Source organism: Anarhichas minor, unplaced genomic scaffold (assembly GCF_050575085.1).
Source record: "Anarhichas minor isolate MPS153535 unplaced genomic scaffold, ASM5057508v1 ptg000032l, whole genome shotgun sequence".
NCBI lineage: Eukaryota > Metazoa > Chordata > Actinopteri > Perciformes > Anarhichadidae > Anarhichas > Anarhichas minor.
Window position 1 is genome coordinate 2,297,582 of NW_027466478.1, and position 15,921 is coordinate 2,313,502.

Below are 15,921 nucleotides of genomic sequence, written 5' to 3' on the forward strand. Positions count from 1 at the left end.
TATTTCCTGCGTCGACCAGCAGCATAGCAAGATCATGTTGCCAGGCCAGCCTCAAATGTTTTGAGTGTACCTCCGATACAATCATAAATGTAAGCCTGTTAAGATCATTAAGAAAATGAATGTGTGTGACAGACTGTCAAAGTAAATGCAGGTCATTTGTTTGTGCAGGTATCTCTGACAATCACTGCTGAGAGACTCAAAGCTGGAAGCGTCGAGGAGAAATAGGAGAATGTTTGGTTCCATGTGGAAAAAAAAAGATGTTTTTGTAAATAATTAAGTTTAAGCTAAAAGGTGAGCCAATGCAGAATAATCTATCATACAAATTAGGCTGGGTGCAGTTTGATTTTATTTAACAAACTTCACGTTGCATGAAATTACATTACAATACGGCTTGGCTCCAAAATAAACAAAAACAACTAAATTCACTATTAATGAAAACTCCACGTACAAGTGCGATTTGGAAACCTTTTTTTTCAATTTCTGCTCTCCAAACATCTTAGTTTGCACATATTTAGATAAGAGAAGTCTTTTTCTGTTGGTGTGCCCACGAATCCTTTTAATAAGTTCAATGTTTGGGCCGCTGTAAATATAGAATCCTGCTTACGTCCATGGTTATCAGTAGGTGGCGCTATGACTATGAGTTAATGTTGGCATGCAGAAGTCAAAGTCCTGACAGTAATGAAGCATGTCAAGTTTGGGACAGTTTTGACAAAGTACAGTCGAGTTACAACAGCTTGATGGATGATGGCGAACCATGTAAAATGGCCGCCACACCACATCCACGTCGTTCGATGAATCCTCAAGCTTTTAGTAACTTTTAATCACTAAGGTCTTCAGATTGTTCTGACCAAATCCTAAGCTGATCTGATTAATTCCCTAGGAGGAGTTCGTTAAAGTACAGCACCTGGAAATGGGAAAAAAAAACATGAGAAATTCATACAAAATTAAAAATGGCTGACTTCTGGTTGGGTTTAGAGCAGGGGTCTCAAACTCAAGGCCCGCGGGCCGAATCCACCAGCAAAAAAAAAAAAAAGTTTTAAAAAATGAAATAAAAAAAGAAATATTTAAAGTTAGACTTGATAATAAAAATATCCCCATAGTCGAAATTATGAGATAGAAAGTCAAAATGATGAGATACACAGTCATAGAAGCAGCTCTTTGGCTGGTTACTGTACACTTGACATGTAAATGTATTGTGAGTACATTGAAGACTACTTTAAACGTGGCTTTAACATGAAATACTTCACGTGGGATATGTGCAAACGCACCCTTGAAAGGATTTTAAGCTTTGAACAAAGTTATTATAATAACTTGTTTGATATTTGTCTTTGCTATAATCTTTAATGGTTTGATCTTTGATAGAGTAATGTGGGTTTCTTAACCCTAAATTAAAAGGATTTAAGTTATAATAACAGAAATGTGCTTAAATATATTTTTACATTTATATAACTGCATGTACAATATTTTAACACTTGAATAAACAATAATCAAATGCAGAGACAGTTATTTACCAATATGTTAGGAGTAGTTACATTTACACCGTCTTACATTTACAACCGGCCCTTTGAGGGAAACCGTGATACTGATGTGGCCCAGAGTGGAGATGAGTTTGAGACCCCTGGTTTAGAGCATTATCCCAAGATACTTTTTTTAAGTTTAGATGTGATACATCTGCTTACCAGATTTCTTACATTTAGGTGAAACGTGCTGCGAGGGCTGCATCGTCAAAATTTTGTAGGGGGGCGCTATCGAGCCGACTTGCCACTCTGAAGCATTAAAATCACATCAGATATCTACATTCAGGAACAGTTATTTGTCGATTTTTACAGGGTGACAGTTATGATTGTATTCGGAGGTACACTTAAAACATTCAAGGCTTAAGACCTGGCAAAATGACCTGGCTATGCCATTGGTCGACACAGGAAATACCGTTTAACTCGTGCATGCAGTGTATGATGGTCACAGAAATGCATGGCCGCATCACCCAGGGTCCTTTCAGTACCCTCGACTTGCGTGAAGTTGCAAGGGCCCGATCAATACTGCTTGCAGCTTTAATTCTGCCTGAATTGCAAAGAGGAGTTCTTTTAGGTGTACTGGATGAAAAAAGTGTATTTTCTACATAGACAATGTTAAATGTAATAAGTTGACAATCTGTGTTGAATTTCAATAAGTGCATTGAATCACTGAACTTAACATTGTGGCATACACAATGCTGTCACAGTATGTTACAGCAAGTGAAAGCTAAAGATGAGACTTGCTCAGGAAGTGTAATACGTTTACTTGTGACACTAAACCATTGTGTCATCATAAATTAGGCAAATGACTGAGTAATGAAATCGAAAGTTCCGAATGTAACTATGGTTCTATGAATCCTGGATGACCGCCAGAGGCAGTGCTTAACACTGGATATCTTCTGTCTCGCGCATGCGCAGGTCGAATATTTATATCAACAAAGTCACCTGTGACCTCGGATGACCCCCGTCGTCTATAAGTTCCGGTGTCATCCTGAGTTCAGTTCTATGGAATCTTCTCGCGAGTTCACGGGATTCCGAGTGACCAACAACTCTGGCGGTCATCCAGGATTCATAGAACCGTAGTTACATTCGGAACTTTCGTTCTATTTCATCCTTACTGACCGCCAGAGGCAGTGCTTAACACTGGATGACTTCTATCAACAGAGTCACGAGGAAGCACAGTAACTACCTTGTATAGCTCCGGCAGAGAAAATTGGCCAAAGAACCCTCCCCAGTGGGTGAGGGGTGGCAACGTTAACTCTGTAGTGTTTGGTGAATGTGCTCGTTGATGCCCATGAGGCCGCAGCACATATATCCTCCACAAGCACATCTCTCAGGGCTGCCATTGACGTGGAGACACTCTTGGTAGAGTGACCCTTCACCCCGGATGGCCAAGCGCAGTCGCTCGCCTTGTATGTCTAGGCAATGGCCTCCACTATCCAGTGGGATAGGCGCTCTTTTTTAGAAGGAGCACAGCCCTTCTTAGGCTCACCATAACTGACAAAGAGCTGCTCCGACTGCCGTATGCAGGCGGTGGCTTCCACATAAGCTCTGAGGGCCCGCACTGGGCACAGCAGCCTTGACCTCTCCTCTCCCGATGGGGGGGGGGGGGGGTCAACTTTGCCAGCTGGATAGGCTGGTTGATATGTGAACGTGTCAACACCCTTGGGAGAAACGCTGCATTAGGCCACAAAGTGACACCCAAGCCATCTGAGTTCCACCTCAGACATGATTCTTTCACCGACAGGGCATGCAGCTCGCCCCCACGTTGCGCTGAATTGACGGCAAGGAGAAAAAACGTTTTGGCCGATAGCCATCTCGGCTCCGCCTGTGCCAGGGGTTCAAAAGGAGACAAGCATAAGGTGTCCAGTACCAAGGGTAGGTCCCATGCAGGGGCCTTTGGGGCGCTCAATCGCAGAGCCCCTTTTTTTTTTTTTTTGGGAAGAGGGACACCAGTCTGTGGCTCTCTCCTGTGTCATTATCGACCTTAGTATGCTGCCCCGAAATAGCGGCCACGTATACTCCAAGGGTAGAGGGAGACCGGCCCTTATCTAGGAGGGACTGTAGAAACTCCGTACAGCAGGCACGGGGCATTGTACTGGGACCTTGTTCTGAGCCGCACACCAGTCAGAGAACAGCTTCCACCTGTTTTGGTACTGCAGGCAGGTAGACCGCGTGCTGGCATTCATAATAGTCAGTCTGACTGGTTCTATGCAGCCACTCAGCATCCGGTCGGGCCCTACCGTGGCCAGACCCATAGTTGAAGGCGGCAGGGATTGGGATGGCAAATTGCGACAGGAGATCCCTCCTGTCGGGGAAGAACTCTGACAAGCGTTAGCAAGATCAGAGGGAATGGTGGAAAGGCATAAAGAAGATCCTCTGGCCACATGTGAGCCAGGGCATCTTGACCCAGAGGACTGGTCCTCTCCGTCAGAGAGACCCAGTGGGGGCAGTGGGTTGACAACACGTCTGGATGCAGCCGCCACTCTCCCGGTGGAGGATTGTGACGGAACAGGAAAACCACAACCTGGTTCCGTTCTCCTGGTGGGTACATTGCCCGCAGGCTGGTCAGGCGAGTGGCCGCCCAAGTCAGAAGGGCACGGTGATCCCCATAGCAACTTCTGCAGATCTGGTGCCCCATTGATGGTTTATGTGAAAACACAGCAGAGGTGTTGTCCAACCGGACAAGCACATGCTTTCCCTTCAAATATGGCAGGAAGTGCTTGAGCGCTAGCTCTAGAACCTTGACCTGCCCCTGCGGTCTTTGAGCAGACAACTGCCCCCAAGCAGTCCTGTTCTGTCACACTGCACCCCGCCTTGAGAGGCAAGTATCTGAGGCAGATATGCACTCTCCCTCCATGGGGATAGAGTGAGTAGGCACTGTTTTGATACTATTATTGCCCTGTATCTGTGCCACTCGGCATCCAAGTGAAGGCTGTTCAGCCATCTGCAAGCCCAAGGGAATGACAGTTGAGGCAGCTGTCAGTTTATCCAATAGTCGGAGAAAAGGATGTAGGGCAACCGTCTGCCCCCTCGGAAGGGGGAGAGGTTGTGGGGGTTGTTGTCCACATGCTGGGGCGACAGACAGGCCCTCATAGGGCCAAACTAATGAAGGTTATGCTCTGAGAAGGGCTCAGGTAGCTCCTCTCCATGTTCACCTTGAGGCCCCACCCGGCCACATGAGAGAAGGCGAGCAGTGTCCTGTGGCGCCTGAAGCCGGGATGGCGCCCAGGTCAGCCAGTCATCTAAGTATGGCAGTATGTCCACGCCCTGTGATTGCAGGGGGAAAGGACAGCAGTAACACCTTGTGAACACCCATGGGGAGATGGGAGAGTCCGAATGGAAGCACCCTGGACTGAAAGTGGCGGCCTTAAAAGGCGAAACGAAGAAACTGCCTGTGGTGATGCACCATGGGAACATGGAAATAGGCGTCGATAGACGTGAAGCACTCTCCCTTGGAAATCTGCTGCTGGGAGAAAAAACCGACAGCCGGCCCGGAGACATCTCCTGGCCCCCCTGCCTCTGGAGGCTTTGGGGGGGGGGGGGGGGGGACTGTTAGTCCCCAAGTTCGGAGGTTGTCTGGGGGGGACGTAGGTAGGGTTGTATGGGTAGCGGTCTGGCCTCTCAGCGGGACGGTGAGGCCTGTGGCGGCTACTAGGGTAAGCTGGAGGCTGAAAAAATGGCCTAGGGGGGCCAAAGTGGGACCCCTAGGTCTGCGGGGTGCAAGCATGTCCCTGCAAAGACCAGAGAACTGCTGCCTGGTCTGGCTAGCTTCAACAGTTCGCTGAAGCGCCTGTATAGCAGCTGACTCGAACAGCTCACCAGGTTCCACTGGGACAGTACGGAGGGTCCTCCTACATGTCTCAGACAGGGGTGACTGCGCCAGCCAAACCTGGTGGCGAGTCTGGACCAGGTTGGACATCATACGTCCAAGTTCCCTCGACATGAGCGCAAACGCCTGCAATGAAGCATCACTGAGGCTGGAGGCAGAAGCGTCGAAAGTAGCCTGCTGCAGAGAAGCTGCGAGGGCAAGCATGAGGTGGGAGAGGGAGTTGTCGATACGGTCCACAGCGCTGCTGTGTCATAAGCCCTGGATAGAAAGTTATCTTTGACCCGACGTTGGGGTTGAGGGCACCTGGCATCGGGCCTCAGAGTCTCCTCAGGGGAAACTATGATGGACGCAATAGTCGGCTAAATGGCTGGCATACGTGCAAGGCCAAATTTTGCCACCTCCTGCATGGTCGTCAGGGTTCGACCATCTGATGTAAGGCGGGAGAGAGCCCTGGTGTCTCTCCAGCATGCATGCAACTTCCTCAGATATTCCTCGGAGGGAGGAACAGAAAAGGTGGTGAGGGCGGGAAGGCGCCTGAAGAAGGCACTCACAGGTGCCTCACAAGTTCCAGCTGCTGTGTATCCCACTGCAGGCGTGCCAGCGCCATGCAAATGATCAGGGTAGGTTGGGCTGGATTCAGCTGCCCTGACAGGGGGAGGTAGACCTCACGCATCAGGTGTTCCACTTCGGCCAGCCTAGCAGACCTTACTGCTCAAGGCATGATGCCGCAGGTCCTGCCGGGGTTCTCCGAGAGGCCCTCCCTCAGATGCTCGAGGCAAGAGGTCAGGGCCTTCCTCAGGCTGAAAAGGAGCTATACAGGTCCTACAGCCGGGAGAGTTTAACATGGCCGCGATTCTGGAGGAACCCTTGTCCCACTAGTTGATGCGGAATTCCAAATCAGTCTGAGCGGGAGCGCTCTGCTGAATGTTGAGAGAACAGGCAGGGGGCAGTCAGAGGAGAGTGATCTTTTCAGACACTCTCTTCACTAGGACAGTCGCTGCGGATATTGGTGTCCCACCAGTTAGCTTGAGCGAGAGCACTCTGCTACTATGGAAAACAGACCCAAAAAACAGTCCTTCCAGTGAGAGGGGAGCGAGGACACTCTTCACTAGGACAGTCGCTGTGGATATTGGTGTCCCACCAGTTAGCTGAGTGTCTTCGCTCAGGCTAACTGTGATAGCCGTAATGTTACAAAATCAATGGACACAATCCCAGTCTTAACTTAGTCTAGTTAGTGTCCCACCAGGTTAGCCTGAGTGAGGATACCACCAGCTGCATCAGCCGTAATGCGTAAAAAGAATCAATGGACACAACATCAATGTTGATTTAGTATAACTAGCATTCACCGAGTTAGCTTGAGCGAGGACACTCTGCTAACTGTAATAGTTGTAATGCTACAAAGTCGATGGACACAGCCCCAGTATCACTTTTGTCTAGCTAGCTTCCCACTGAGTTAGCCTGAGCGGGGACGCTCTGTTAACTGTGACAGCCGTAAGGTTACAAAGTCGATGGACACAGTCCCAGTATCAGCTTTGTCTAGTTAGCATCTCGCCAAGTTAGCCTGAGTGAGGACACTGCTAACTGTGAAATATGTCAGATGTAAAAATGAAATCTCAATGGACACAATGCCAATGTCGATCTAGTCGAGCTAGTCTCTCACCAAGTTTGCCTGAGAGGGAACACTCTGCTAATTGTGATAGCCGTAATGTTACAACATCAGTGGACATAATGCTAATGTTGAACTAGCATCTCATCAAGTTTGCCTGAGCGGGAACACTCTGCTAACTGTGATAGCCGTAATGTTACAAAACCAGTGGACATAATGCTAATGTCGATCTAGTCGAACTAGCATCTCATCAAGTTAGCCTGAGCTAGGACACTATGCTCACTGTGAAGGGCGGGCTGACAGCGTATATTCTACGCTCTCGTTAGTGCGCCACTCGATTAGCTAGAGCGGAAGCGCTCTGCCAACCGTGGAAAACGAACAACGGTTATAGAAAACAATGTTAATCGATCTCACCGATTGCTGTCTTCATGACTTAGGTGGCCCTTATCAGACTGGTGATGACCGATGATAGGGGCATCCACCAGTCCGGGGCTCGATGGTCCGAACGGCGAAACACACTGCTCCCTCCGAAGAGGGACAGCTTGTCGCAGCCTTTGGAGGGCGAGAGATCCGCAACTCCGACCGGTGGTCACAAGGCTACAGCGACAAGCTCTAATATGTCTTGATCGTACACACATCTTTGTTTATGCTACCATGGTAGCCAACCTGCGTAGCGAGAAGATGAAAAAGGACTGAACTCAGGATGACACCGGAACTTATAGACGACGGGGGTCATCCGAGGTCACAGGTGACTTTGTTGATATAAATAGTCGACTTGCGCTTGCGCGAGACAGAAGATATCCAGTGTTAAGCACTGCCTCTGGCGGTCAGTAAGGATGAAATAGAACTGAAGTTTGCTAACATTAGCTAGCATTACCCACCATACTGGTCATATTGGACCAAGTAAGGCTGAGTGTGTTGAACTGAACAGGACTGTGTTTCATTGCTTATAAAAACAAACTTTCATGTGGGGGAGGAACATTGTCTTCTTTCTCCTTGCTAAAGTAACACAGTCTTGGTCAGTCAATGGCCTTTGACCTCTTCCCAGTGGATGCTGTGACCACACTTGGTCTAATGTTCACAGACAGTTGATGTTTTCTGGGTCCAGTATTCATTTCACAACTTTGGTCACATGATGACACCTAAGCCAGCCCCATTTGCTGAATGAAGACGATGATAAGATATGGTTGAAAACTCATGAAAGCTAGTAAGTGGACCTTTGATCTTAGATTATGTTGGTACAAGTGTTGGTATGTGTTGTAGAGTTGTATTTAATGAGCATGCACAACCTGTATGTTGCCATCCTATAAATGCTCACAGATTTCTGAACCTCATTCTCAGAAGTGACCTCCTCAGTGTGGAATCAACTGCTATCCTGCTGTGGAGGAGGGTGTGTATGTGTGTGTATGCTCCACGTACAGACACCCTGGCCGGCTCAGCTGAACCTGAGTATTGATGTGGTCTGACCGCAGAATGGAAATGTGTTCCTCATTTCAGTGTTGTTCAGTGCAGCTTGGTGCAAACTAAGAGTTAAAAGCACACAGTGGTTGGCTGGGGATTGGTTGGCTGGCTCCCCATAATGACAATACCAGATCGCTATTATCAGAGGTAATAGTATGAGTGCCATAACATTATATTCCTCTCTCCCTGCACACCTCAGTTTACAATTGGGAGTCTACAGCTCTATTTCAGCCCAGATTTCATTTGAATTATTATTGGTTATTATCCTAAGTGGGATTTTACACGCACAGCTCTAATGTTGCAGGCTCACTGAACCAACATGGAATAGTGGTTACTCAATCTGCATGTTCTCATCCCTGACCTCACTCACAGACACACACGCCACACAAACATACTGTATATTATATTCAGCCTCCGGCTGACTCCCATTGACCCACCCACACCACATCCACATGGGCCTCCATGTTACACACTGGCTCACCATGGGAGAAAAGAAATCTACAGCAGACCCCACTGTACACTCAACAACTGCGATTCACTTCTCACAATTGTAACTCACTTCAACAATAAATGGCAGCTAACTCTAGTCTCCCTCCTTTTTTTTCTTGTCTGTGAGTTTGAGACTGTTCTGCCAAGAAAAGCAACAGAATCAGTTCTTTCAGCAAGTGCCCCAAAATAATATTTGTTTACACTAACGTGACAGCGCCCCCTAGTGGCCGTAATGCTTATGACTCTTGTCCATCAAAAGCAAAGGAGGAAGTCAGGTGACTTTGTGTAGGGTGGATGGCTGGGTCAACAAAACATCAGACTTACACAGGAGACCTCTGTTCATCTCCCCGTTTATTTATAAATTCGTTCCCTAACCTTAACCAATAATTTATTATTGTAACCATGACGATGAAGGGCCCCTAACTTTAAAGGGAATATTCGCTACTTATTATGTGGATGTCCAATCAGTGCTGATGGTAAATGTAGAATTCAATTCTTCATATTGAAGATATCTATATTGACTGAGAAAGCTGATCTCTCCTGCTGCAGAGCTGTGCCAGATGTACCAGGATGCATTTTACACGAGCAGCGAGTTTGTTCCCTTACACAGGCTGAATTTCCTCATCTATGACATCAAGGACGTACAGGGGAGCGGGGGATTGACCAGCAAACTTTGTGATTAAAGAACATCCCGCTCTCTCTCCTAAACCACAGCCGCACCTTAGTAGCAATCTTGATATTGTAAGGCAGATGATTTCTAGCGTACAGGAGACGTCGTAGCTGGCAGTTACAAACAGTAAAAAAGAACCTGGTTAAGCACTTTTTTTTACCAAGGTTGAAACCATAGACAATTCGAAAGAAATGGACATAATCATCGTGACTTGATGACTACGTCTTGATGCGCCATCTCATTTTTTTCAGCCAGAAATGACAGAAAAGAGGGCAGAGCTAAGTACTACCAAACGGCAAATAAGACATTATTTGGCGATCAAAATGACACAATTAACTTTCATGAACTAAAAACACAATGTGGAAGGGTTAAAGTTCTAAGACAAATACATGATCAACTCCCAGCAGCACAATGCTATGGTAGCGACCTGTCAATCACTGTGTAGCCCCGCCCTAAAGCATCCCCTGCTTTATGGTCTATTTGACTCTAAATGGACCATAATGTACTAAATGAACATCATGCTGTATTGAAGAAGACTTGAAACTAGCGATTAAGATCATAGACTCATATTTACAATGTTTACTGAGGTAATGAATCAAGAGAGAAGTAGAGTCATATTCTTATAGATTTCTATACAATCAGACTTCTTCTTGCAACCGGAGGAGTCACCCCCTGATGGTCAGTGGAGAGAATACAAGTTTAAGGCACCTCACTTTTCAAACAAGGAGATGAAACATTTTAAACTCGTTCAGAACTTTTTCTCAGTTTGTACCCCCTCAAGCAAAGCTGCGTCTGATTGTGCCCATCTGCGTCTTTCCATTGATTTGAGGCAAATTAGTAATTTGGGATTTTGGGCTATACAAAAATTAATAGAATTGAATTTAGTCTGCAATTGTGCTGCTCTTTTAAATTTGTATCAATTTCTGTCTAAACACACTTTTGTGTGATTTGCATCCATGGATGTATGAGAACAGTTGGATATGGTGCCGTCAGTCACCCTTGCTGCCAATTTGCCCGAGTGGTCAACCGTGGCACTTTGACAATAGAAATCCCGGTCTCTGGACCCATTGAGCATGTGACTCCTCACATTTCCGCTGGCCGAGTTACTTGACTTCTTTGTTAAATTTTATCGGACGGATTGGATAAAATTTTTAATTATATAATTAGTCATGTCAGTATTCATTTTTGAACAGCTACTGTTCTTGTAATGATTGTGTATAACGTATTTTTGAGCCAGTGTGCATCACGTGAATGTAAAATCACCTCACAGTGCTGTTCCTGACGGGCTTGGGTGAGAGCTTTCATTCATATAAAAATTCCCAAATTAGTTAAAATTTATGCTTATAACATGTCATAACACTGCATGTACAAAAAATGCTACAGGTTTCAACCATTAATACTGTTACCTTTACAGCTTTACAGACCTTTGTGTTTTTTTACACTAATTATATTTACTTTAGCATCGCTTGTAACTGGTTACTAGCTTGTAAATGGTACACCTGCAATTGTAAAGCGTCTTTTCTAGTCTTCTGACCACTTAAAGCCCTGCACACTACATGTCATCGTTCACCAATTCACACACATTTATACACTGATGGCAGAGGCTGCCATGTAAGGTGCCACCTGCCCATCAGGCCCCCCGAACAGTCCGGACCAACTCTGTGTAAATGGTGAAGAATGGGCTGACACTTTATTTGTTCTCTGGCTAATCACAACTTTTGTAGTTATTGTAATTTAACTTCATTGAAGGGCAAGGCTTGGCTGGTAACGATATAGTATATTCTTGACAAAATTGATGGGAATTATTTGCCATGCTTTCCCACTTGAGGACCCTGTTACCCAAAATGTTTGTGGACTTTTCTCTAACATCTGCTTTTTTTCTTGTGATATTGGCAACAATGTTTTGGAATCTGAGCCAGGTTCATTGCTGTCATTCACTGTGGTCAGTCATTCTTCACCTCATTCAGCTAATGTTTTGCATGTAGATATTCATATCCTCTATAACTTAGGCATGGGCATGTACTTAATTTCTACATCAGTATACTTTTAACATATTAAGTAAACATGTAGGCTTTATAATGAATATAAACAAAAATTGAGCCTGTTCTTTTAAAAGTATATATTTTTTAGATGGGAGGCTATACAGATGAATATCTTCACAGATCCATATAGCCAAAAGGATGAATGTGGACGAGTCATTCAATACTACTAATTGCTACTAAAAATAGCAATATGTTAAAACATAGTAACTAATGTCAGGCAGAATTCAAAACTGAATGAGCTACTGAAGACCCAAGGCTATCAAACCTCACAAAGGTGTGTGGGGTGGCCCAAGAGGCAGCAGCGCACACATTCTCCATTGTGATACCTTTTAACTGCCCAGGAAGTGGCCACACCCCAAGTAGAGTGTGCTCTCAGGCCCGATGGGGGTACCTGTGCTGTGATGGAGTAAGCCAAGATGAGAGTTTCCACTATTCAGTTTGACAAACACTCTTTAGACAAGGTTTTTTCCTGCTTTGTGCTATCCATAATTAACAAACAATTGTTTAACAAACAATCGGTTAGCACCGTAAAACCCTGGTGTGCTCCACATACATGGTGAAGGTGCATACTAGACACAAGTAACGTAACCTCTCATCCTCCTTTGACTGGAAAGGAGGAGGACAAACAGGCAAGGGTCTTTGACAGTAGACTTGAACATGGCTTGAAAATAAATGGCTTAGAAGCCATGTTAGGGTGCAGTCTCACTCTCCTCTTACCGTGGAAGAATTGTAGGCAAGATTGATGCAGACAGAGATGCCAAATTTCCTACCTGTTTCGCTGACACTATCAGCACTAATAAGGCCATTTTTAGCAATACAAATTTTAGTCCCACATCTTGGAGCACTCCTCCGCGAATCGCCACCTTAACGTGGTAGAGGAGTTTGAGTGGCTCAGTGATCCTGGGAGCTATGTTGTCCGGGGCATTAGCCCCTGGTAGGGTCTCCCAAGGCAAACAGGTCTCGGGGGAGAGCCCAGACTAAGAGCGGTTCAAACGACCCTAATGATAAGCAGCCCACGGACTTCAGCCACCTCGCCCGGACCAGGGAAACCGGGGCACCCTCCCGGAGCCAGACCCAGGAGGGGAGCTCGTCGGCGAGCATCTGGTGGCCGGGCCTTCGCCCATGGGGCCCGGTCGGGCTCAGCCCGAATAAACAGCATGGAGCAGCCACCCTGTGGACCCACCACCCGCAGGGACAAGCATCGGGGTCGGGTGCAATGCAGACCGGGCGGCGGGTCAGGCGGGAGGCCTGGGCGAGCCGATCGCTGGCAGCATAGACTAGCTCTAGGGACGTGGAACGTCACCTCGCTAGTGGGGAAAGAGCCAGAGCTGGTGCAGGAGGTGGAGCGATACCAGCTAGATATAGTTGGACTCACCTCCACACACAGCGCTGGCTCTGGAACCAAGCTCCTGGAGAGAGGTTGGACTTTGTCCTTTTCCGGAGTTGCCCAGGGTGAGAGGCGCCGGGCGGGAGTAGGGATACTCACGAGCCCCCGGCTGAGCGCCGCTGTGTTGGAGTTCTCCCCAGAGAACGAGAGGGTTGCCTCCATGCGCCTATGGGTTGCGGGGAGCAAGGCTCTGACTGTGGTTTGTGCTTACGCACCAAACAGCAGTTCAGAGTATCCAGCCTTATTGGAGTCGGTGGGAGGGGTCCTGGAAAGGGCGCCACCTACCGACTCCATAGCTCTCCTGGGGGACTTCAACGCTCACGTGGGCAATGACGGAGAAACCTGGCGGGGGGTGATTGGGAGGAACGGCTTGCCCGATCTAAACCCGAATGGTTTCTCGTTATTGGACTTCTGTGCTTGCCACGGTTTGGCCATAACGAACACCATGTTCGAACATAAGGTGGCTCATAAGTGTACCTGGTACCAGAACACCTTAGGCCGGAGATCAATGATCGACTTTGTAATCGTATCATTTGATTTGCGGCCGTATGTCTTGGACACTCGGGTGAAGAGAGGAGCAGGGCTGTCAACTGATCACCACCTGGTGGTGAGTTGGATCAGATGGCAGGGGAACCGGTTGGAAAGACCCAGCAAGCCCAAACGTGTAGTGAGGGTGAACTGGGAACATCTGGCGGAGGACCCTGTCCAGGAGGTCTTTAACTCCCACCTCCGGAAGAACTTCTCACACATCCCGAGGGAGGTTGGGGACATGGAATCCGAATGGACCATGTTCAAAGCCTCTATTGTGGATGCGGCCACTAGGAGCTGTGGCCGGAAGGTCATCGGTGCCTGTCGTGGCGGCAACCCGAGAACCCGGTGGTGGACACCGGAGGTGAGGGAAGCCGTCAAGCTGAAGAAGGAGACCTTCAAGGCCTGGTTGGCCCAGGGGTCTCCCGAAGCAGCTGACAGGTACCGGCAGGCCAGAACACACAGAACGGCAGGCCAGAGTGAACACACCCCGGGAAACAGGAAATACCAACATGGATGCCACTCAGCCAGGTGACAGCCGCTTTTAACACTATTCCTTTTCCGATCGTTGGATTGCTTTTATCCTTCTGTATTTTAAGTTTCTCTTTTTCGACTGTACTTTTAAACTATATCCTTGGACTACAAACGAGTATGGCTATGTGTGGGGACTGCAAACTCGCGTACTCACAGTTAAGGGATGACTTCCACCGCCTGGAGTCTGAACTCCGGAAAAAAGAACAGCTGATCGACGGATTTGTATCCGTAGCAGCGGCCCAGGGAAAACACATCTCATATATGCAATCTTCCAGGCTTGCTGTCACGGCAGCCCAATCACTCACCTCCGTAGAGTCTCAGCTGGTCTCGGAGACTGCAGACACTGCCCTGGCTAGCATTCCGCCGGTGTGCCTAGAGGGTGTAACGGACTCTTAAGAGGTTGTGGGAATATTGCCAACAAACCTTTTACTTTGCAAGCCACTAAGTTAATCACTTCCTGCTAGCCTTTATTTTGTAAGTGCCTTTTTTACGTTTTTTGGGTCCTTTATTTTGAAGTCATTTTGGCGAAACCGGAAACGGATCGAAATCTCGTCAGATTATTGTAACTTGACTTCGCATGAAGAAAATTACGAAAATTGACGGTGGAGACTGAAGGAAAGGTGTTATGAAATATATTCTTCTGAAATAAGAGTTTCCTAATAACGGTTAAGCACCTAGCTGGAACGGGAACAAGGTATTGTGTTCATTGTGTGTTTGATATATTACTGTTTCAACTAGATGCTAATGTTAGCTTAACAGGTATAGCTAAATGACTAAGCTGTAATTTCAAGTTAATGCTAGATTTCGGTTTAACATATGCTTTTGAGAAGTATACATGAAAGAAAGTGTTTGATTAATGCTCACATGTATATTTAAATGTCATTTTCTGAATGTTTAAACTCGTAAGAGCTCATTTATGTTTGATCTTTTCTGTAGCTCTTACAGTGTTTTCTGGATAAAGGTCATAAGGAGAGAAAAGTAAATTTGTGTTCATCAAAATAAGGATGACGGTTGAACATGAATAAAGGCCTCTGAAAACATCAGTACGCTTCACCATTGTCCGGCTGGGGTCCGCTACAGAGGGTCCTGCGGCCGAGGAGTGTAGCCAGTCCTCCGACCCCGAGCTGGTAACAGCTGCTCTAGATCTGAGCACCACATCACCGCTTGAGCCGCTAGGGGTTCGCACTGGAGCCGGGACCAAGGCCCCGACCCATAGCTCCACTCCAAAACCAACACATCCCCTGCCCAAACCATCCTGGACAGAGGTGGTACGCCGCGGCTGCCAGAAATATCAAGCTGGGGTTTCTCTGGAGCCTCCGTTAACCATCTCCAACCGCTTCACAATCCTGTCGGATAATACTCCCACCGCGTCTGCGTCTATCCCACCTGTGGCCAGCATTGATTGGACGACTCTCCGCTCCGCCACCGGTAAAGACCGCCGTACGTTGCCGGAGGCTGTAATCAGATGCTCAGGAGGATCCCCCCGGGCTTCCTCTACCCTTCGCCGCTGCTCGTTGGCATGGACGGAGGTGACTCACCGGTTAGAGGCGGGGCTTAGTGAGATAGAAGCACGGCTCCGCACCATGGAAGCGCAGTCGCTAGCTACTGTAGTTAGCCAAGACTTTCTGGGGAAAACCTGGTCTGTTTAGGAGGGACGGCATTCATCCCACTTTGGATGGAGCAGATCTCATTTCTACAAATCCGACCCAGTTTCTTTATGGACCTAATCCATGACAACCCAGAGTTCAGACCAGGAAGCAGAGTTGCAGTTTTACAGACTTCTCTGAGCTTCCATTAGAGCAGTTACTCACCCAAAACCATATAGAGACTGTGTCTGCCCCACGGCCACTTAAATGAA